Below are 23,216 nucleotides of genomic sequence, written 5' to 3' on the forward strand. Positions count from 1 at the left end.
CGTTAACAACATCTATTACTTCTGTTTCAGTTACTCCAGACAAAAACATCGTTTTTGAATTAATGTCTATCAATGACTCCATTTCGTTGTTACTACACTCCGGAATCTCTGCTGCCAGATCCGGTCCAACATTTACAAAAAAACTATTAAAATTTTCCACAATATCATTCATCCCATTAGTGAAATAGTTTGGATATGAATTATTTGTTGCATTACCCTTGATTATAGTGTTTAGTGTTCCCCATACCCCTTTCATGTTGTTCTTGCTTTTATACAACAGATCGGCATAATGTAGTTTCTTAGCCTTCCTTAATATATTGGTCAGTTTATTTTTATATGTTTTATATCTACTTTCAGAATCCTCGGTTCTTAGTCTAATGAATTGTCTATATAGAGTGTTTTTCTTCTTACAAGCATTTTGTAAACCCTTGGTTAGCCACGGACATTTTGTCGTTTTTCTGTTTTTACTGTATTGCTGAATTGGACAGTTTTTATTGTATACTACACTGAAAATTCCCACGAAAGTATTGTAAGCACTATCTACATCATTCTTGTTATATACCTCATTCCAATCTTGTTTTGTTAAGTCCCTATAGAGTGAGTAAATTGAGTCCTCAGTTCTTGCTCGTTTATAAAAATATTTTTGAGGTGATTTTTGATCTAACTCATTACCATCATACACCGTGAATACGGGCAGATGATCCGTTATATCACAAACCATTAGACCGCTGGTATTTGTGAACTTCATATTATTAGTGAAAATGTTGTCAATGAGGGTAGCACTGTGCGTTGTTATTCTACTAGGTCTTGTGATAGTCGGGTATAAACTCATACTGTACATCCTATTAATAATACTCATCAGTTGTCTTATGTTTATTTGGATTTATCAAATCGATGCTATAATCCCCACAGATAAATAATACCTTATTACTCAATTCTGAGAATGTTTTTTCTGTCCAATTTGTAAATATTTCCACGCATGAGCCTGGTGACCTGTATAAACAACTAACTATTATGTTTTTCTTTTTTTCATTGATAATTTCTATTGATAAGCATTCAAGCAAATTGTTTATTGATGCTGTCATGTTTTCCAATATTTTGAATTTAAATTTCTTGAGGACATATATAGCAACTCCTCCTCCCCCTTTATTAGTTCTGTTTACGTATAATTGTTTAACTAAAAAACAATGCCTCTATCCTCATTAAACCATGTTTCTGATAATGCAATGATACTAAATGGTTGCTCAAACTGTTTTAAGTATTCTTTGATTGCGTCAAAATTCGCGTACATGCTTCTACTATTGAAATGGATAATTGAGAATTTCCCTTCTGTTTTAACAGAGATGTTAAATTCATTCTCAGTGTAGTATTTGCAATTAATTGCATTAGATGTTAAGAACAGGTTATCTGGATCTAACTGATCTTCCAAGTCCAGTGCATTATGTTCGGTGTACTCTGAAGCTTTCAGCTCTAAGAGCTCACAGTCCAAAATCCTTTGCTGTAATCCTAGGTCACTGCCATCAGTAGCATATGAAGTATGATTGGACTTCATTGTATGAGTATATACAGTATATTACAGGACATGTGAAATTATGTGTTTTTACATACCAAAATCCATACGTTTTCCCGGTGTTTAAACTTGATTTGGTGTACTGGTTCGCGGACGTACAATGAGTTTATCATATCGCAAGAAGGCTATGTCCCCCCGTTCCCTGGCAGCTCTCAGCTCCGGCATCAGCTCTTTTCGTTTCCTTTTAATGGAGTCCGTGTAGTCCTCGTTTATGTAGATTTTCGTTCCTTTGAGTTGTTTAGCGCGCTGCAGGATTGCTTCTCGAACCTTCCAACGCAGTAGTTTGGCGATGATAGGTCTCGGCCAGTCTCAGTCTCTGCGGCTCTGTCCCTCCAGATACTCCAGTTTATCCCTGATGACGTGCAGATTGTCACATACTTTATAAAAATCGGTTTGTATTGTGTCCGTGCGCTCAGTGAGTTTCCTTTTCTCTTCTTTTATAGTGTCCACCTCACCTTGCTTGTTTTTAGCTCTTGAATGTCTTTTAACTGTGAATCCATGCGGGTGTTTGTTGATTCCATGATGAGTTTTATGAATCCTTTGAAGTTTTCCTGCTGTTGTTGAATTAATTCCCTGAACATGACCCTCTGCTGCTCCATGAGTTCCGTGACTCGACTGAGGCTTACATAGTCCCGCTTCGTCTCTATTTTTGTCGGTTTTGGCATTTTGCTCCCTCTCAGCAGGCCTCTCAAAATTAGAATGCACTTTAGATGTTCTGTGTCATTTATACCAAACACAAATGTTTCTGGTTGCTAGTGTGTTTGCAGAACTACTGTTATTTATTTTTTATATATTAAATTTTTTATATTTTTCAGTTTAATTGATTTTTATTTCTAAAATTGTATTTATTTAAATGTATATTTAAGTTTACATTTATGTTCCAACAAACCTGAAAAATTCTACTTGATAAATGCTCTAAAACTTTTATGTAAATGATTGATATATATATTACCTGTTTTATATATTTAATACTTGGTCGGTTTATTGATTTTGTTTGGTTAACTTTGGATACATTTTTTATTTTAATACCGTGCAGTGCACAAAATTAAGATTCGAGAGATGGTTCAAGTCAGTGCTCAATAAATGATGATAAGTTTAGAAATGTTGTGCATCCACTTATTATTAGTGTGATATTTTACCATGCAAATGAAGGGGAAAACTTCAAGATATCGGCCCTAAAAATCGGCAAAACATATCGGCTGACCCTGACCTCTGAACATCGGCATCGGCTATAGAAAAACCCATATCGGTCGATCTCTAATATATATATATATATATATATATATATATATATATATACGGATAAAAAGCTAAATGTTTTCATTTCATTTTCATTTTGGTTCATTCTTGTTTTTAAAAAAAAAATCTTCAGGTTCCATATGCAGAGCAAAATGAGAACGTTGCAACATTTAGCAATAATTATTATTAACTCTGTTATTATTCTTGATTTTTCTAACTGCTAACACTTCGTATTTTTGAATTATGCCTTATGTGTGTCCAAAAATTTAGTATTTTTTATTTCAGTTGTTTGATCGCGCTGGTGCCTCAAAGTTTTGTTGTTATTATGTCTGTATCCAAAAAAAGTAGACCCTTTACAGATTCGATTGATGTATTCATCTTATCTGTACGATTAAAACTGAAAGTGTAATTTAAGTTCTTTTCGGGGTTATCAGGAGAAAATGACTCATAACGCATATACGTGTTAATCGACTACAGAGGGTTAAATCAGTGTAACTGGGGGCTCTGAAAAAAACACTGCTTGTGAATAATTTGTTAATATTGTAAACTTTCATCTGAATACATTAAATAAGTGTTTCATGAATAATGGGGTGCTCTTTGTTTCCAACCTCACTGTTGCTGAACTGTAAAGTGAAATATTGTGTGATTTGTTTTGCATTCAGTTTTCAGTGAAATATATTTCACAATATCAAAGTTTATATTTTATGAGGATTTATGTGTGGTGTTTTTGTGTTTGTTTATACAGGACAGTACAGAAAGCGCACAAGTGGGAGAGAGTGGAGGGGACGGTGTCAGAAAGGACCCAGAGCTGGGACTCTTTCAAGGATCACCCGAAGCACAACCACACCTCTATGCACTATTGTCCTAATCTTGCCTTACCTTACAGCGTCCTTTTTACATTTTCACTGCACAAATGTACCCATCTCTTGTAATGAGACACATTACTAAAACATTACTAAATGTTTTTGACAAAAACTGTAGTTTTCCACCAAAATAAAAGATCTTCTGGTTTCAGTGATAAAGGTACAAGGGTTTCTCTTGCAAGTGCTGCACAAAATGCAAAAATATGCCAAATTATTTTTACAAAAACCTTTAAATATTATTGTATTTGTATTGTTCTTCTGCATGTTTTTAATAATACATCCATGCATACTCTGCAAAATAAAGTTTGGTATTATTTTAATCTTTTTTATACTGTATGTTTCCAAAATAAAACTGCCGTTTTACAATTTTGAGCATGTGGTAGTTTTCTTAAGTTGACTGTAAAGCCATTGCTGCCAGTCATTTGATTTTTAGCCTTTATGATGTGCAGTGTTGATCTAAATGCAAACTAGGCTCGAATTGAACATACAGTGATGTATTTGTACATGGTGCAAGGTACAACAGTGAAACAACATTGTGTTATCGGCGTTGATTCACTTTTCAAAATCAACACCTCATTCAGCGCTAATCCAAGGTCTCCCGAACAACCATAATTCACCCGTGATGAAGGTAAGACGGTGAATCATCTGTATCAGATGTGATACAGCGTTCTCGTGCCAATCAGAGCGATACCTAGGTATCTACTCATTCCCTTTGGGTTTTTTTTAGCTTCTGCTTTTATCCTCCCCTTCCTAATTCCCCTGTCACCACCAGCTCTCCACCTGATCGAGGTTAGGTGGAAACTTCACGCATAACAGTCTCCTATGCTGGACCTATGATGTTTTTGGCTGGTTCTATGTTCATAGCAGCCACCTTACTGATGGTCCGGACTAAAAGGATGTAACAGTTCATAGTTCTGTTACTATGGTTTTAGTAGGTTGTACAGTCGTGGCCAAAAGTTCTGAGAATTACATAAATATTAGTTTTCAAAAAGTTTTCTGCTAAACTGCTTTTAGATCTTTGTTTCAGTTGTTTCTGTGATGTACTGAAATATAATTACAAAGCACTTCATACGTTTCAAAGGCTTTTATCGACAATTACATGACATTTATGCAAAGAGTCAGTATTTGCAGTGTTGGCCCTTCTTTTTCAGGACCTCTGCAATTCGACTGGGCATGCTCTCAATCAACTTCTGGGCAAAATCCTGACTGATAGCAACCCATTCTTTCATAATCACTTCTTGGAGTTTGTCAGAATCAGTGGGTTTTTGTTTGTCCACCCGCCTCTTGAGGATTGACCACAAGTTCTCAATGGGATTAAGATCTGGGGAGTTTCCAGGCCATGGACCCAAAATTTCAACATTCTGGTCCCCGAGCCACTTAGTTATCACTTTTGCCTTATGGCACGGTGCTCCATCGTGCTGGAAAATGCATTGTTCTTCACCAAACTGTTGTTGGATTGTTGGAAGAAGTTGCTGTTGGAGGGTGTTTTGGTACCATTCTTTATTCATGGCTGTGTTTTTGGGCAGAATTGTAAGTGATGAGAAGCAACCCCACACATGAACGGTGTCAGGATGCTTTACTGTTGGCATGACACAGGACTGATGGTAGCGCTCACCTTTTCTTCTCCGGACAAGCCTTTTTCCAGATGGCCCAAACAAACGGAAAGGGGCTTCATTGGTGAATATGACTTTGCCCCAGTCCTCAGCAGTCCATTCACTATACTTTCTGCAGAAGATCAATCTGTCCCTGATGTTTTTTTTGGAGAGAAGTGGCTTCTTTGCTGCCCTTCTTGACACCAGGCCATCTTCCAGAAGTCTTGGCCTCACTGTGCGTGCAGATGCGCTCACACCTGCCTGCTGCCATTCCTGAGCAAGCTCTGCACTGGTGGCACTCCGATCCCGCAGCTGAATCCTCTTTAGGAGACCATCCTGGCGCTTGCTGGACTTTCTTGGACGCCCTGAAGCCTTTTTTACAAGAATTGAACCTCTTTCCTTGAAGTTCTTGATGATCATATAAATTGTTGATTTAGGTGCAATCTTAGTAGCCACAATATCCTTGCCTGTGAAGCCATTTTTATGCAACGCAATGATGGATGCACGCAGTTCGAAGTTCCCTTAAAAGGAAACATCTCAGGTTACGAATGTAACTATGGTTCCCTTAGTAGGGAACGAGACATTGCGTCCTCTAGCTCCCTGCCATGCTTCGGATGCAAGCTTCACACGAAGAAGTGGATGACGTGTTCTCCTGGCGCCTATTTATAGTCGCGCCAGTAGTGACATCAGGGGCTGTCGATGTCCAACTCGTTGATTTTTCAATGTATGCTTCAGACACGGGTCACGACGAGGTGTTCCCCATAGCGACCCCTAGAGGACACAGTGTCTCGTTCCTTACCCTGTTGGCTTCCTGTTCCTGTCTACAATGCTGCTGAGTGGTTTGTGATTGTAGCTCTGTGTAGCTTCGCTTTTCTGAGCCTGGTTTCTTCCAAGATTTTCTCTCCATTCTGTCACCGATGGAATTTAAGTTCCTTGCCGCTGTCACCTCTGGCTTGCTAGGGACACTTCATTTACAGCGATATCGTTGACTTGATTGCAAATGATTGCACAGATACTATTTAAACTGAACTGAGATGAATGATGAAGTCAATGATGAACTGCCTTTAACTGTCATTTTGCATTATTGACACACTGTTTTCCTAATTAATGTTGTTCAGTTGCTTTGACGCAATCTGTTTGGTTTAAAGCGCTATATAAATAAAGGTGACTTGACTTTACTGATTAAACTCTATCTTACTAAGACAGTGCTAAAATACAGTGATTAAATATAACTTAACTCCCATCCTTATCTCATATTATATTACATATGAAACTAATCTGATTAATTTGATAGTTGTCTATTATTCTAAAAGTGTCTATATGTCCAGGTCATATTTTGCACGTTGTATGGTCCCAGGGCCCTAGGATGCAGTCAATCCAATCGACTTGCAAAGTGAGGTCTGTGCAAAATTCAAACTAAACCACACACCAGGGACCGATATTTCAAGAGCGTAAGTGATTTTGTTTCATGAGCTCAAAACACATACCCAGCGTGTGGCAGGACTCATCGTTCTGAAACTGAAATAGATCTTTCTGCTTTGTTTCACCAGTTAATTCAGGGGAGAGCGCGAACGCAGTCCCCCACTACCATAAATTATGCAGTTGAGATTCCCACATTTGGGGAATTCGCAGGGATCAGCATGGCCGGAGTGCAATGGACAAGCCTCGCCCTGGGTGAACCGCCTTCTTGATCATGGTGTCTCCCCTGCCAGGTAAGTATGAAGACCCAGGCGGCCAGCCAGAGGTACAATTTGCGTCTCTACCATCCTCACCAACGGTTAGCCCTCCGTAAACCCCAACAAAGGAAGGATGGGCGACTTCCATTACTGGCCTGGAAACTGCTTCCCAACGCTGGTTTTAGATGACTCCCTTTAACCAAACACACCAAATTCGATACATCACCTCGTCAGTGAAAGACTCCGAGACCTCAGGTGGGAGCATCATTAGTGGAAGAGTCCAACACCTCAGGGGGGTGTCTCAGAAGAGAGTCCGCAATAAACCACAGGACCTGCAAAGGCAGACCTCATTACTTGCTCTGCTATTCGTCACAATAAATGGCATTCCCAAAAAAGGGAAAGCACACCGTTCCTGGAGACACTGCAATACCAGGCCGATGCGTGGAGTGGACGGAGCAAGCCCCGGCTCCAGCTCCGTGATCTAAAAATCCATTTAATATGTAGTCCCCGGATGGGGGACGTATCAGATATTAAAACTCCTTCAAAGAGTTTTATTGTCACCAGTCACATTTTTTCCATTTGCATTTTTACTTTCACACACATTTTTCTTTTCAAGCACACATTAAAACAAGCCATATAATATATAATAAATACACAAGGTAAAATGAAAGAAACAATCATTGTTAAAAAACATTTGATTAAAACCACAGTGTTTTGCTTGTTTTTAAAAGTCCATATTTGAGGTGTGTTTAAAAGGTGCGATCGGTTTCAAAAGTAAAATACAAATTTAAAAAAGCAAACAAGCCTCATATGCATGTTAATAAAACCAATTTCATTCATAAAACACAATAAAAACCAATAAAAAAAACCATCTGTTGTGCAAGACCGGGGGTGAGTCCTTATCAAGTCGGTCTTCACCCCACTCTCCAGAACAGGGACATGAGATACTACTTTACGGGCTCAGCGGAGATCCCCTCTCCTCCGGCCCGCTGGCCCGCTGTTCCCGTAGCCAGAATGGTGAGGGTGCATCTACGGGCAGCCAGGGTCGGTGCCTGCCGGGACCCTCTCTGTGCGATCCCGGCCCCCCGTCCGAATATCGTTGTCCGGTACCCCTGCAGCATTGAGGTTACCTTTAGCTCGCATGCATGGAGGGTTACCGTAATGCGCTTCCCCACCAGCAGGTTTCTGGTGGCCCAGATGGCATCCTTGATGACGTTGAGGGTGAGCCAGAGCGAGGTAAATTTCTGTGCCGTCAAGTCCTTCAAGCCCCGGCCCACCCCAAGGATGGCGAGCTGGTACCCGAACTGGGCCCCACCTGCTGGTAGGCACGGGAAATACAGGGGGCCGGTCTTGGCCCACAGGTCCCGCGCAGTGCTGCAGTCCCAGAGCAGGTGGTGGACGGTCTCCGGGGAATTGCAGCCGGACCGAGGGCAGATTTTTGGGGGTTTTTGGCCATGCCTCTGGAGTGCATAACCGCCCTGACCGGGAGGATCTCTTGAGCCACCATCCACGATAAGTCCTTGTGCCTGTTCTGGAGAGCAGGGTGAGTCGCATTCCGCCAAACTTGTTTGGCCTCACTTAGTGTGAGGCCCGGAACTGGACTCACCGGTTCCCGGTCCTGCACAACAGAAATGAGAGACTTGTGTTTAGTTAAAATGGTGACATCTTCACTCTCTAAAAGGTATTTCTTTGAAAATTTTACCAGTAGATTTGAAAACCCCAGTGTCTTTTAACTTGCCTAAAGAGTACAGTTTTATAAAAAAGTTTTTAAAGTTCTTAGGTAAGACCCCATCCAAAATCGCGCCATTGCAGCCGTCTGGTTTTCTTTGGATGGGGTCATGGCATAACTGATGTGCAGGGCGGTGAAGCGGCTGCCTAAAAACAGGTGGGGGTCTGGGAGGCCTTTTCCACCGTTCTCTGGCCTTTTCTTGACTGTCTCCCTCTTCAGGCGCTCCCACTTGGACCCCCACAGGAAGTAAAACACCGCCCTCTCCAGTTTCACCAGGAACCGCCGAGGGGGGCTAAAAACAGAACAGACAAGTAAAATCAGAGGTAAAATCACAGATTTAAAAATTAAAATTTTACCTTCAATCGTCAACTGTCTTAGTCCCCAAAACCCTAGTCTTTTCCTAACTTTCCCTAGCAAGTCAGTCCAGTTTTCCCGTCCTCCACCCTCTTTATCAAATTTAACACCTAGAATTTTAAAATCGTTGTCTTTAAAAACCAAATCAAGTCCTCCTGTGTCAAGTCCTCCAGAATCAGAATCAGAATCAGAATGAGCTTTATTGCCAGGTATGTTTACACATACGAGGAATTTGTTTTCGTGACAGAAGCTCCGCAGTACAACAGAATGACAGCGACAGAACATAAAACACATAATAAAAGAATATAAAAATACAAAAAATACAAATAAGTAGATAAGGAATGACAATATACAAATTGACAATTGTAGGCCGGTATATTACAAAAATGCAGTTATGTATGTACATGTATATTATGTGCAAAATGTAGGTGTATACTAAGTATGTGTGTTAGATAAATTAAGTCTATGTGTATATAAATATAAAGTGTAGTGTGTTCAGTGTGTATCAGCTGTTCATAAGATGGATTGCCTGAGGGAAGAAACTATTCCTGTGTCTGGTCGTTCTGGCGCTCAGTGCTCTGTAGCGTCGACCAGATGGCAACAGTTCAAAGAGGGAGTGTGCTGGATGTGAGGGGTCCAGAGTGATTTTAACAGCCCTTTTGCTCACTCTGGATAAGTACAGTTCTTGAATAGAAGGGAGAGTTAAACCGATGATTCGCTCAGCAGTCCGGACTACCCTCTGTAGTCTTCTGAGGTCAGATTTAGAAGCTGAGCTGAACCAGACAGTTACTGAAGTGCAGAGGATGGATTCGATGATGGTGGAGTAGAACTGTTTCAGCAGATCCTGTGGCAGGTTAAACTTCCTCAGCTGGCGAAGGAAGTACAACCTCTGCTGGGCCTTTTTTACAATGGAGTCAATGTGAATGTCCCACTTCAGGTCCTGAGAGATAGTGGTGCCCAGGAACCTGAATGACTCCACTGCAGTCACAATGCTGTTCATGATGGTGAGTGGGGGGAGTGCAGGGGGGTTTCTCCTGAAGTCCACAGTCATCTCCACTGTTTTGAGCGTGTTAAGCTCCAGGTTGTTGAGAGTGCACCAGACAGCCAGCTCTTTAACCTCCTGTCTGTAAGCAGACTCGTCACCGTCCTGAATGAGGCCGATGAGTGTGGTGTCATCTGCAAACTTCAGGAGCTTGACAGAGGGGTCCTTAGATGTGCAATCATTAGTGTACAGGGAGAAGAGCAGTGGGGAGAGAACGCAGCCCTGGGGAGCTCCGGTGCTGATTTTACGGGTGCTGGATGTGTATTTTCCCAGCCTCACTAGCTGCTGCCTGTCTGTCAGGAAGCTGTTGATCCACTGACAGACAGAGGTGGGCACGGAGAGCTGAGTTAGTTTGGGCAGGAGGAGGTTTGGCATGATCGTGTTAAAAGCCGAGCTGAAGTCCACAAACAGGATCCTCACATAGGTCCCCGGTCTGTCTAGGTGTTGCAGAACATAATGCAGTCCAATGTTTACTGCATCGTCCACAGACCTGTTTGCTCTGTAGGCAAACTGAAGAGGATCTAGCAAGGGTCCAGTGATGTCCTTCAGGTGGGCCAGCACCAGTTTTTCAAATGACTTCATGACTACGGATGTTAAAGCCACAGGCCTGTAGTCATTTAGTCCTGTAATTTTGGGTTTCTTTGGGATGGGGATGATGGTGGAGCGTTTGAAGCATGAAGGGACTTCGCACAGCTCCAGCGATCTGTTGAAGATCATTGTGAAGATGGGGGCCAGCTGGTCAGCACAGGATTTCAGACAGGCTGGTGTAACACAATCTGGGCCTGGTGCTTTTTTCCTTTTCTGCTTCCTGAAGACCTGGCGCACCGCATCCTCGCTGATCTGTATTGCAGGTGTGGGGGAGAGGGGGGATGCAGGAGGTGTGAATGGTGAGAGCGGTTGATTGGAGAGGTGATCAGGATGGGTTGCAGGAGCTGTGAATGGTGTGAACGGTTGTTTGGAGAGGCATTCAGGGTTGGTTGCAGGAGTTGTGAATGGTGTGAATGGTTGTGTGGGGAGGTGTTCAGGGCAGGTGATGGGTGTTCTTTCAAACCTGCAGTAAAACTCGTTCAGATCGTCTGCCAGTCGTTGATTTTCCGCAGTGCTGGGGGGTGGTGTCTTGTAATTGGTGATCTTCTTTAGACTTTTCCACACTGATGCTGAGTTGTTTGAAGTGAACTGAGTCCTTATTTTTTCAGAATAATTCCTCTTTGCCACTCTGATCTCCTTTTCCAGTGTGTATTTAGCCTGTTTATACAAGACATTGTCCCCCTTCCTGTAAGCATCTTCTTTGGCCTGACGGAGCTGTCTGAGTTTTGCAGTGAACCACGGTTTGTCATTGTTGTAATTTAGTTGAGTCTTGGTAGGAATACACATATCCTCACAGAAACTGATATATGATGTTACGGTCTCTGTGAGTTCAACCAGATCGGTGGCAGCAGCTTCAAAAACACTCCAATCAGTGAGGTCAAAACAAGATTGTAAATCCTGCTCTGCTTCATTAGTCCATCTTTTTACAGTCCTTAATACAGGTTTAGCTGATTTTAGTTTCTGCCTGTAGGTCGGTATAAGATGAACCAGAAGGTGATCAGAACGTCCCAAAGCTGCTCGTGGAACAGAGTGATATGCATCCTTTATTGTTGTGTAACAGTGATCCTATATATTACTGTCTCTGGTGGGACAGGTAACATGCTGTCTGTATTTTGGCAGTTCACGGGAGAGATTGGCTTTATAAAAAGTCCCCGAGAATGATTAAAACAGAGTCCGGGTGTTGTTGTTCTGTCTCTGTGATCTGCTCAGCGAGTGTCTGTAAAGCCAGACTTACATGCGCTTGCGGAGGGATGTAAACACTAACTAGAATGAGCGAGTGAAACTCCCGCGGCGAATAGAACGGCTTGCAGTTGACAAACTGCATTTCTAGATCAGGACAGCACATCTTTTTTAACACAGTTACATCTGTACACCACCGTTCATTGATGTAAAAGCATGTCCCGCCGCTGCACGATTTCCCCATTGATTCTGCGTCGCGATCCGCTCTAAACAGCTGAAAGCCCGGCAGATGGAGCGCACTGTCCGGTATGGCGTCAATCAGCCAGGTTTCCGTGAAACACAGAGCAGCAGAGTGTGTGAAATCCTTATTTGTCCGAGAAAGCAGAAGGAGTTCGTCCGTTTTGTTGGGTAGAGAGCGTAGATTTGCCAGATGGATGCTAGGCAACGGCGTTCGAAATCCGCGCTTCCTGAGTCTGACGAGCGCTCCCGCTCGCTTTCCCCGCCTGCGCGTCCTGAAGCGTTTGATCAGCGCCGCTGCTCCTCCGATAACAATATTCAGTAAAACGTCTGAATAATTGAAATCCGGAAAAACATCTTGGGGTGCTTTCTGCCGAATGTTCAGCAGTTCATCCCTGGTGAAACTGATTGCAGGAATATAACTAAAGACAGGACAAACTAACAAAAAGACAAAAACATATGCAGAGCACGTCACGGAGGCAGCCATCCTGTACCGGCGCAAAAGTCATCAACTGTTCACAGTTTTGGAAAGATACCCGTTTACAAGGAATTTGCTGACTAGTCCCTTGTACAGCAGTCCCACCCAGGCTACAAACCTCTTTGGAAAACCCATTTTTTGCAGTACCTGAAAAAGGTACTGGTGCGAGACTCGGTCAAATGCTTTTTCAAAGTATAAATTTAGGACTACTAGCCGAATATTTCTGTCTCTCGCATAACAGATGGCGTCTCTGATCAGCACTAGGCTGTCTGTTATCTTTCTTCCGGGCACAGAACAAGCTTGATCCGGGTGAATCACGTCCTCTAAAGCCGTTGACATGCGTGTTGCTAAAATTTTGCTAAAAAGTTTATAATCAAAATTTAAAAGTGTTATGGGTCTCCAGTTTTTTAAGTCAGTCCGGTCACCTTTTTTTGTGAAGTAAAGAAACTATCCCTATTCTAAAACTGTCTGGAAGTCTGTCGAGGGTCTCAAACTCTTTAAAAACTGTCAAAAGCTCTTGTCCTAAAATGTCCCAAAATGTTAGATAAAACTCTAGGGGAAGTCCGTCCACTCCTGGGGACTTCCCCTTCTTAAAACCTCCAAGAGCTTTTTGGATTTCTAAGATGTTAAAATCTTGGGTTAAAATCTCATTTTGACAGTCAACCCTTGCCTCAATAAAATTTAAAACTTCTTTTGCAGTGTCAAAGTGTACCTTTTTAAAACTATATAATGCCCCATACAATTTTTCCACATCCTCTAAAATCTCTTTTGTTGTGTTAACCTCCCTATCCCCTGTTTTAACCCTGGTTAACCCCCCACCCCTTGTTATTATTTTCTTAAAAAAAATATCTGGTAAACTTTTCGCCTTCTTCTATTTCTCTCTCTTTACTTCTTAAAAGGACCCCTTTACTTTCTATATTGGCTAAAACTGACATTTCTTTTTTTACTTCCTGAATTTCGTCCTTAAAATCAAAACCATTATTTAAAAGATTAAAATACCTTTGTAGTCTTTTCTGCAACCCCAACATGAGTTTCTTTTCCCTACTCTTCTTTTCTTTCCCTATCTTTCTAAAAAACTGTCTTGTCCGGTCCTTTACCATCTCCCACCACTGTGCACGTGTATCGTAAAAGTCTTGGAGGGTCTGCCATTGGCTGAACTGTTCCCTATATTCTAAAACTATATCCTTGTCTTCCAACAGGGAACAGTTCAGCTTCCACAGCCCTCCCCCTACCGTCACACCCATGGGCAGTGAAAGGGTGCAAGACAGCATCATGTGATCAGAGAAAAAGAGGGGGGTTAATGTAGCATCAGTCGGCGGGCAGTCCCTTGTAAAAACGTAGTCGATTCGAGAGGCTTTGGTACCATCACCACTGAACCAGGTGAAGCCCTCCTCTCTTTGATGCAAAATTTTAAAACAGTCGACTAAATTAAAATCTCTGACTAAACCCTGCAATAAAACCGACGTTTTGTCCACTCTAAAATCCTCCCCTACCCTTTTCCTGTCTGTTTTGGATAAAACACAATTAAAATCCCCTGCTACCATTAGGGGGGCCCTACCTAGCATGTGGGGTTGAAAGTCTTCTAAAAGCTCATATCTTTCATTCTTTTCCGTAAAACCATATACATTAAGAACATTAAAATCCCTGTCTACAAAGGTCAGATTTACTAAAAGTGCCCGGCCTTGCCTCACCACAGTGCTGCCCTTCACCAAGATGTTAGGATTATTAATTAAAACCGCAACTCCGTCATTTTTGTTAAGATTTGATCCGCTCCATATGGAGGCTCCTGCGGACCATAGCTCCTCCATTTTCTTGTACCTAGTTAAAAAGGGCAGAGAACACTCTTGTAATAAAAACTAACCTGACTTAAAAGATTTTAAAAGGGACAAAATACTCTGTGCTCTAATGGTGGACCTCACACTTCTTACATTGATAGTAGAAATGGTGAGGGCCATGAGCAGTAGGGTTAAAAAAAAGTATAAGACATTTAAAACAGAAGACAGTAAAAAGCCTACAAAGATAGGATTAAAATCATGTTATATCTTGTTGCATTTGCCTTTCCTTTTCCTCAGACGAGCTGGGATCAGGAGGGCAAATGCCTGTCGCTTCAGAGGCCACAGAGGAAACCTCTTGTGGCTCCTTTGGCGACGATGCTGTTAGCTTAATGTGCAAAAAGGAAACCTTATTGGGGGACTCTAGGGGCCACATGCGCTCCAGATCTACCGAATCGGAACTATCAAGCTTATATGCTGCCCTAGATTTTTTCTCCTCCTCTACAATCAGAGGAGACCCCGCAGGTCTTTTTTGCACCTGAGCGTTAGGGAGTGAACACTCTATCTCACTCCCGGTAGATTCCTGCACCCCATCAGAAACTGTTACTAGTGAGGAATTTGTTTTTTCCTCACTTTCCTCTCCTTCCATGACCATTTCCTGTTCCGTTGCCTCCGCCCCTGTGGCCGTCCCACTTCCTCCTTCCTGCCCAATCCCTGAGGCCGGCTGGGAATTTGAAAATCCCGCCAAAACCTCAGGGACCGCCTCCTCTTTCCTTTGTTCATTCGTTTGTTGCCCATGTGGGGCGGCCATTTTGAGCTTGTTGGCAAAACTTTTAGGGCAGTCTCTGTAGAGGTGGTTTGTTTCTCCACAAAGATTGCACCGTCTGCCATTGGTACAATCATCAAAACTGTGACCAATTTCTCTACACTTCCCACATACTAACTCTTGGCATGCTTCAGCGAGATGACCAAACCTGCAACACTTCCTGGAGAGTTTGGGCATTCCTTGATAATGTGTGTAGTCTCTGTTCTCTCCGAGCACAATCATGGAAGGCAGATGTTTCAGGCCCTGGTAGCCCCCAGCGTCTTCCCATTGTTTAATGGGAATTCGCCAGGAGCATGTCCAAATGCCATCTTCATCTAACACTTTGACAGGCTGGCCTCGAACAGTGCAAAATCTACCCAACCAAACACAAATATCATCTCCAGTCACTGTTTCATTGAACATCCTTACAATCACAGTTTTAAGTGTGTTATCAGAAAGTTTCTCGACAGTGAACATGGAGAACTGGACTTTAACTGAATCAAACCTTTGCCAAAAGTCATTAAGCAGGGAAGCGATTTTAAAACTGACATCAAATCCTTTGTTCAAGGGCAGAGTCATCAAACAATTCAGGTCGTCAGATCTAAAAGCTAAGGTCTTTTGGATCAGCTTCCTGGAAAAGTCCATACGGGACATTCCAAGGAGCTTCCCCTCAACCTGCCTGAATAAATGCTGAAGAAATATGTCATCGGAATCCTTGGCTCGAGCCGAACGAGATGCTGGTTTCAGATTGGCTCGTCGCTCTGATGAAATTTTTGGGTATTTTGGATTTTGTAGAAAAACTTCTTTTGCAAACTAGCAGCAGGTATTTGGCCCAGTCCCACCCAAATCAGCACAGAATGCTTCTCTGGAGTCTGACTGTCAATAATCATCCAAAAAAAGTGGAAATTTCCATTCACCTTGGCGAGGGGACCTCAAAACGTGCCAAGGTGGTGTGGCCGAGGTGGCTCAAATGGCTATAACTCCAGGAAGGAGTGAGATCCCTCCACCCAAATCGGCACACCTGTGCAGGGGTTCAGTCAGCGGTCAGGTGTAAAAGGGCGCTGCGACAGGCCACTAGGTGGCGCTGTAAGCGGAAAAAAACTAATATGATTTGAAAAAGCACAACCAAAAACAAACATGGAGACAGCTACAGCTAGGCTGCAGTCAATCCAATCGACTTGCAAAGTGAGGTCTGTGCAAAATTCGAACTAAACCACACACCAGGGACCGATATTTCAAGAGCGTAAGTGATTTTGTTTCATGAGCTCAAAAAACATACCCAGCATGTGGCAGGACTCATCATTCTGAAACTAAAAAGTAACTGAGATAGATCTTTCTGCTTTGTTTCACCAGTTAATTCAGGGGAGAGCGCGAACGCAGTCCCCCACTACCATAAATTATGCAGTCGAGATTCCCACATTTGGGGAATTCGCAGGGGTCAGCATGGCCGTAGTACAATGGACAAGCCTCGCCCTGGGTGAACCGCCTTCTTGATCATGGTGTCTCCCCTTCCAGGTAAGTATGAAGACCCAGGCGGCCAGCCAAAGGTACAATTTGCGTCTCTACCATCCTCACCAACGGTTAGCCCTCCGTAAACCCCAACAAAGGAAGGATGGGCGACTTCCATTACTGGCCTGGAAACTGCTTCCCAACGCTGGTTTTAGTTGACTCCCTTTAACCAAACACACCGAATTCGATACATCACCTCGTCAGTGAAAGACTCCGAGACCTCAGGTGGGAGCATCGTTAGTGGAAGAGTCCAACACCTCAGGGGGGTGCCTCAGAAGAGAGTCCGCAATAAACCACAGGACCTGCAAAGGCAGACCTCATTACTTGCTCTGCTATTCGTCACAATAAATGGCATTCCCGAAAAAGGGAAAGCACACCGTTCCTGGAGACACTGCAATACCAGGCCGATGCGTGGAATGGACGGAGCAAGCCCCGGCTCCAGCTCCGTGATCTAAAAATCCATTTAATATGTAGTCCCCGGATGGGGGACGTATCAGATATTAAACTGATAAGAACAGATTTTTTCTTTCGAAAAAGTTTTATTGTCACCATTTACATTTTTTTCATTTGCATTTTTACTTTCACACACATTTTTTTTTTCAAGCACACACTAAAACAAGCCATATAATATATAATAAATACACATGGTAAAATGAAAGAAACAATCATTGTTAAAAAAAAATTGATTAAACCACAGTGTTTTGCTTGTTTTTAAAAGTCCATATTTGAGGTGTGTTTAAAAGGTGCGATCGGTTTCAAAAGTAAAATACAAATTTAAAAAAGCAAACAAGCCTCATATGCATGTTAATAAAACCAATTTAATTAATAAAACACAATAAAAACCAATTTATTGGATAAAAACCAATAAAAAAAAAAAAAAAAACATCTGTTGTGCAAGACCGGGGGTGAGTCCTTATCAAGTCGGTCTTCACCCCACTCTCCAGAACAGGGACATGAGATGCTGCTTTACAGGCTCAGCGGAGATCCCCTCTCCTCCGGCCCGCTGGCCCGCTGTTCCCGTAGCCAGAATGGTGAGGGTGCATCTACGGGCAGCCAGGGTCGGTGCCTGCCGGGACTCTCTCTGTGCGGCCCCGGCCCCCACGTCCGAATATCGTCGTCCAGTACCCCTGCAGCATTGATGTTACCTTTAGCTCGCATGCATGGAGGGTTACCGTAACGCGTTTCCCCACCAGCAGGTTTCTGGTGGCCCAGATGGCATCCTTGATGACGTTGAGGGTGAGCCAGAGCGAGGTGAATTCCTGTGCTGTCATGTCCTTCAAGCCCCGGCCCACCCCAAGGATGGCGAGCTGGTACCCGAACTGGGCCCCACCTGCTGGTAGGCACGGGAAATACAAGGGGCCGGTCTTGGCCCACAGGTCCCGCGCAGCACCGCACTCCCAGAGTAGGTGGTGGACGGTCTCCGGGGAATTGCAGCCGGACCGAGGGCAGATGGGGTTTTTGGCCATGCCTCTGGAGTGCATAACCGCCCTGACCGGGAGGATCTCATGAGCCACCATCCATGATAAATCCTTGTGCCTGTTCTGGAGAGCGGGGTGAGCAGCGTTCCTCCAAACTTGTTTGGCCTCACCTAGTGTGAGGCCTGGAACTGGACTCACCGGTTCCCGGTCCTGCACAACAGAAATGAGAGACTTGTGTTTAGTTAAAATGGTGACATCTTCACTCTCTAAAAGATATTTCTTTAAAATTTTTTTTATAAAACTGTACTCTTTAGGCAAGTTAAAAGACACTGGGGTTTTCAAGTCTACTGGTAAAATTTTCAATGTTCTTAGGTAAGACCCCATCCAAAATCGCACCATTGCAGCCGTCTTGTTTTCTTTGGATGGGGTCATGGCATAACTAATGTGCAGGGCGGTGAAGCGGCTGCCTAAAAACAGGTGGGGGTCTGGGAGGCCTTTTCCACCGTTCTCTGGCCTTTTCTTGATGGTCTCCATAACCATAAATAAAACACCGCCCTCTCCAGTCTCACCAGGAACCGCCGAGGGGGGCTAAAAACAGAACAGACAAGTAAAATCAGAGGTAAAATCACAGATTTAAAAATTAAAATTTTACCTTCAATTGTCAACTGTCTTAGTCCCCAAAAACCCAGTCTTTTCCTAGCTTTCCCTAGCAAGTCAGTCCAGTTGTCTCGTCCACCTCCGTCTTTATCAAATTTAACGCCTAAAATCTTAAAATCATTGTCTTTAAAAACCAAATCAAGTCCTCCTGTGTCCACGTCTCCCCACGGCCCGAAGAGCTGGGCCTCGGACTTGTTTCTATTGAGTTTGGCACCCGAGGCCCGACCGTACCAGTCAGTCAAGTCCAGTGCTCTTCGTATGGATAAAACGTCCGTGGCTAAAAGAGTTACGTCGTCCATGTATAAAGCACAGGTCGCCGTCAGTCCACCCGTCCCAGGAACGTCCAGTCCTTTGATCCATTTGTCCCTTCTCAAGATCTGTGCCAGTGGCTCGATGCAAGCCACATACAGAAGAGGAGATAAAGGACATCCCTGACGGACACCACTGTGTATGTTCACAGCTTTGGAAAGATGCCCATTTATTAGAATTTTGCTGACTATTCCCTTGTACAGCAGTCCCACCCAGGCTATAAACCTCTCTGGAAACCCCATTTTATCCAGTAGCTGGAAGAGGTACTTGTGCGAGACTCGATCAAATGCTTTTTCAAAATCTAAATTTAGGACTACTAGCCGAATATTTCTGTCTCTCGCGTAACAGATGGCGTCTCTAATCAGCACTAGGTTGTCTGTTATCTTTCTTCCGGGCACAGCACAAGCTTGATCCGGGTGGATCACGTCCTCTAAAACAGTCGACATGCGTGTCGCTAAAATCTTACTAAAAAGTTTACCATCGAAATTTAAAAACGTGATTGGTCTCCAATTTTTTAAGTCAGTCCTGTCCCCTTTTTTGTACAGTAAAGACACTATCCCTATCCTAAAACTGTCGGGTAGTCTGTCAAGAGTCTCAAAGTTGTTAAAAACAGCCAATAATTCATGTGCTAAAATATCCCAAAAAGCAAGATAAAACTCTAGGGGAAGTCCATCTGCTCCTGGGGACTTCCCCTTTTTAAAACCTTTAAGAGCTTTATGTAATTCTAAAATATTAAAATCTTGGGATAAAAACTTATTTTGGCCATTAACATTCTTGACTAAAAAATTTAAAACTTCCCTTGCCGTATCGTCGTGTACATCTTTTTTACAATACAAATCCTCATAAAATCCCTCTACATTTTTTAAAATCTCTTCTGCTGTGTTTGCATCCCTCCCTCCTACCTTAACCCTGGTTATTGCCCCTCCCCTTGTTATTATCTTTTTAAAAAAGTAACTTGTACACTTTTCACCTTCCTCTATTTCTCTTTCTTTGCTTCTTAAAATAACACCTTTACTTTGGATACGAGATAAAACTGACATTTCTTTTTTTACATCTGTTATTTCTTGGCTAAAATCAAAACCATTATTTAAAAGATTAAAATATCTTTGTAATCTTTTTTGCAACCCCATCATGCATCTCTTTTCCCTATTCTTTTTATCTTTCCCTACCTTCCTAAAAAACTGTCTTGTCCGGTCCTTTACCATTTCCCACCACTGTGCACGTGTCTCATAAAAGTCTTGGAGGGTCTGCCATTGGCTGAACTGCTCCCTATATTCTCTAACCACTTCTTCATCCACCAATAGGGAACAGTTCAGCTTCCACATCCCTCCTCCTACCGTCACACCCGGGGAAAGTGAAAGGGTGCAAGACAGCATCATGTGATCAGAAAAAAAGAGAGGGGTCAATGTTGCATCGGTTGGCGGGCAGTCCCTTGTAAAAACATAGTCAATTCGAGAGGCTCTGGCGCCATCACCACTGAACCAGGTGAAGCCCTCCTCTCTTTGATGCAGTTGTTTAAAACAGTCAACTAACTTAAAATCCTTGACTAAATTTTGTAATAAAACCGATGTCTTATCGACCTTAAAATCTTCTCCTACTCTCTTCCTATCTGTTTTTGATAAAACACAGTTAAAATCCCCTGCTACTATTAGGGGAGCCCTGCCTAACATGTGGGGCTGCAGGTCTTCTAAAAGCTCATACCTGTCATTTTTTCCTGTAAAACCATACACGTTAAGAACCTTAAAATCTCTCCCTAAAAAAGTCAGGTTTGCTAAAAGAGCCCGCCCTTCCCTCACCACAGTGCTATCCTTCACCGTGATGTTTGAATTTTTTATTAAAATAGCGACACCATCATTCTTGTTGAAGTTGGAGCCACTCCATATTGAGGGCCCCATGGTCCACATCTCCTCCAACTTCCTGTGGTTACTTAAAAAGGGCAGAGCACACTCTTGCAGTAAAAACAAATCTGACTTAAAAGACTTTAAAAGGGATAAAATGCTCTGTGCTCGCAAGGTGGACCTCACACTTCTTACATTTATGGTAGAGATAGTGAGGGCCATGAGCAGTATGGTTAAAACAGTATGAGACATTTAAACAGAAGACTAAAAGACTACAAAATTATGCTTAAAATCATGTTTTATCTTGTTTCACCTGCTCTTCCTTTCTCCCAGATGAACTGGGGCCCGGAGAGCAGGTGCTCAACACATCGGGTGCTACAGAGAAACCCTCTTGTAACTCCCTAGGCGACGATGTTTTTAGCTTGATGTGCAAAAAGGAAACATCATTTGGGGATTCTAGGGGCCACATGCGTTCTTGATCTTCCAAATCGGAACTATCAAGCCGCTGTGCTGCCCTAGCTTTTTTCTCCTCTGTTTCCACCAGAGGAGATCCCGCAGGTCTTTTTTGCACTTGAGCATTTGGGAGTGAACACTCAAATTCACTCCCACTGGATTCCTGCACCAAATCAGACACCGTTTCTAGGGAAGAGCTTGTTTCTTCCTCGCTCACTTCTCCTTCCGTGACTTTTTCCAGTTCAATATCTGACTCCGCCCCTGTGGCCGCCCCACTTCCTCCTTCCTGCCCAATCCCTGAGGCCGGCTGGGGATTTGAAATTCCCGCCAAAACCTCAGGGACCGCCTCCTCTTTCCTTTGTTCATTCGTTTGTTGCCCATGTGGGGCGGCCATTTTGAGCTTGTTGGCAAAACTTTTAGGGCAGTCTCTGTAGAGATGGTTTGTTTCTCCACAAAGATTACACCGTCTGCCATTGGTACAATCATCAAAACTGTGACCGATTTCTCTACACTTCCCACATACTAACTCTTGGCATGCTTCAGCAAGATGACCAAACCTGCAACACTTCCTGCAGAGTTTGGGCATTCCTTGATAATGTATGTAGCCTCTGTTCTCTCCGAGCACAATCATGGAAGGCAGATGTTTCAGGCCCTGGTAGCCCCCAGCGTCTTCCCATTGTTTAATGGGAATTCGCCAGGAGCATGTCCAAATGCCATCTTCATCTAACACTTTGACAGGCTGGCCTCGAACAGTGCAAAATCTACCCAACCAAACACAAATATCATCTCCAGTCACTGTTTCATTGAACATCCTGACAATCACAGTTTTAAGTGTGTTATCCGAAAGTTTCTCGACAGTGAACATGGAGAACTGGGCTTTAACTGAATCAAACCTTTGCCAAAAGTCATTAAGCAGGGAAGCGGTTTTAAAACTGATATCAAATCCTTTGTTTAAGGGCAGAGTCATCAAACAATTCAGGTCGTCAGATCTAAAAGCTAAGGTCTTTTGGATCAGCTTCCTGGAAAAGTCCATACGGGACATTCCAAGGAGCTTCCCCTCAACCTGCCTGAATAAAAAAACGCACGCTGTGGTGCCTCCGCACGCCAGCACGGGCAGCCGACATGATGGAGGCACCAACAGCCTAAAAACTTAAAACAACAATAAATACAACAATAAATAACCAAATAAATAATTAAAAGACCTTACCTTAAAACTTGTTGGAGCCCGAAGCAGCAGAGTTCAATGTACCTCTCGAAGTTGTGTGACTCAAGATATAAAAAGATCTCGAGTCAGGAAACCTCCAAGAGGCGATCGCAGTCTCAACCGTCTGACAAGATACGTGATCTTAGCCAAAGGCAGAGAAGCGATGTTGATTTGATGCAGCGGGGAAGAAGCCGGACACGACGATGCCCATCTCGGCTTTGGTAAGTCTGGGAGACCTGAAACGCTGTGTGATGGTAGTACCCTCCCCCGTCTGCAACGTCACCGGGCCTCGCCCCGATCGGCCTGACGCTGGCTCTGCAGCGACAGAGAGTACGGCATCGCTCGTAACTCCCAAACGGTTCGTCGCAGAGCCACGTGCCTTATGTCATCGGAATCCTTGGCTCGAGCCGAACGAGATGCAGGTCTCAGATTGGCTCGTCGCTCTGACGAAATTTTCGGGTATTTGGGATTTTGTCGAAAACCTTCTTTTGCAAACTAGCGGCAGGTATTTGGCCCAGTCCCACCCAGATCAGCACAGAATGCTTCTCTGGAGTCTGACTGTCAATAATCATCCAAAAAAAGTGGAAATTTCCATTCACCTTGGCGAGGGGACCTCAAAACGTGCCAAGGTGGTGTGGCCGAGGTGGCTCAAATGGCTATAACTCCAGGAAGGAGTGAGATCCCTTCACCCAAATCGGCACACC

The 23,216-nt window shown here is 43.3% G+C and overlaps 1 long non-coding RNA gene, 2 other non-coding genes and 2 pseudogenes across 3 annotated transcripts; all 5 read right to left on the reverse strand.

The window, feature by feature from the left end:
- Nucleotides 1–6,820: 6,820 nt before the first annotated feature.
- Nucleotides 6,821–6,984, reverse strand: LOC132134438 (U1 spliceosomal RNA). The gene has a single exon (XR_009429580.1). It is a non-coding gene; the product is annotated as a U1 spliceosomal RNA (small nuclear RNA).
- A 352-nt stretch (nt 6,985–7,336) lies between these two features.
- Nucleotides 7,337–7,491, reverse strand: LOC132134437 (U2 spliceosomal RNA; annotated as a pseudogene).
- Nucleotides 7,492–8,734: 1,243 nt separating this feature from the next.
- Nucleotides 8,735–22,660, reverse strand: LOC132134432 (uncharacterized). Its single transcript, XR_009429578.1, has 3 exons — nt 22,516–22,660; nt 14,239–14,365; nt 8,735–8,961 (listed from the first exon to the last, which is right to left on the reverse strand). It is a non-coding gene; the product is annotated as an uncharacterized LOC132134432 (long non-coding RNA).
- LOC132134439 (U1 spliceosomal RNA) lies at nt 16,484–16,647 on the reverse strand. Its single transcript, XR_009429581.1, has one exon. It is a non-coding gene; the product is annotated as a U1 spliceosomal RNA (small nuclear RNA).
- LOC132134434 (U2 spliceosomal RNA) lies at nt 17,000–17,174 on the reverse strand (annotated as a pseudogene).
- Nucleotides 22,661–23,216: the final 556 nt, after the last annotated feature.

Source organism: Carassius carassius, unplaced genomic scaffold (assembly GCF_963082965.1).
Source record: "Carassius carassius unplaced genomic scaffold, fCarCar2.1 SCAFFOLD_138, whole genome shotgun sequence".
NCBI classification, from domain to species: domain Eukaryota; kingdom Metazoa; phylum Chordata; class Actinopteri; order Cypriniformes; family Cyprinidae; genus Carassius; species Carassius carassius.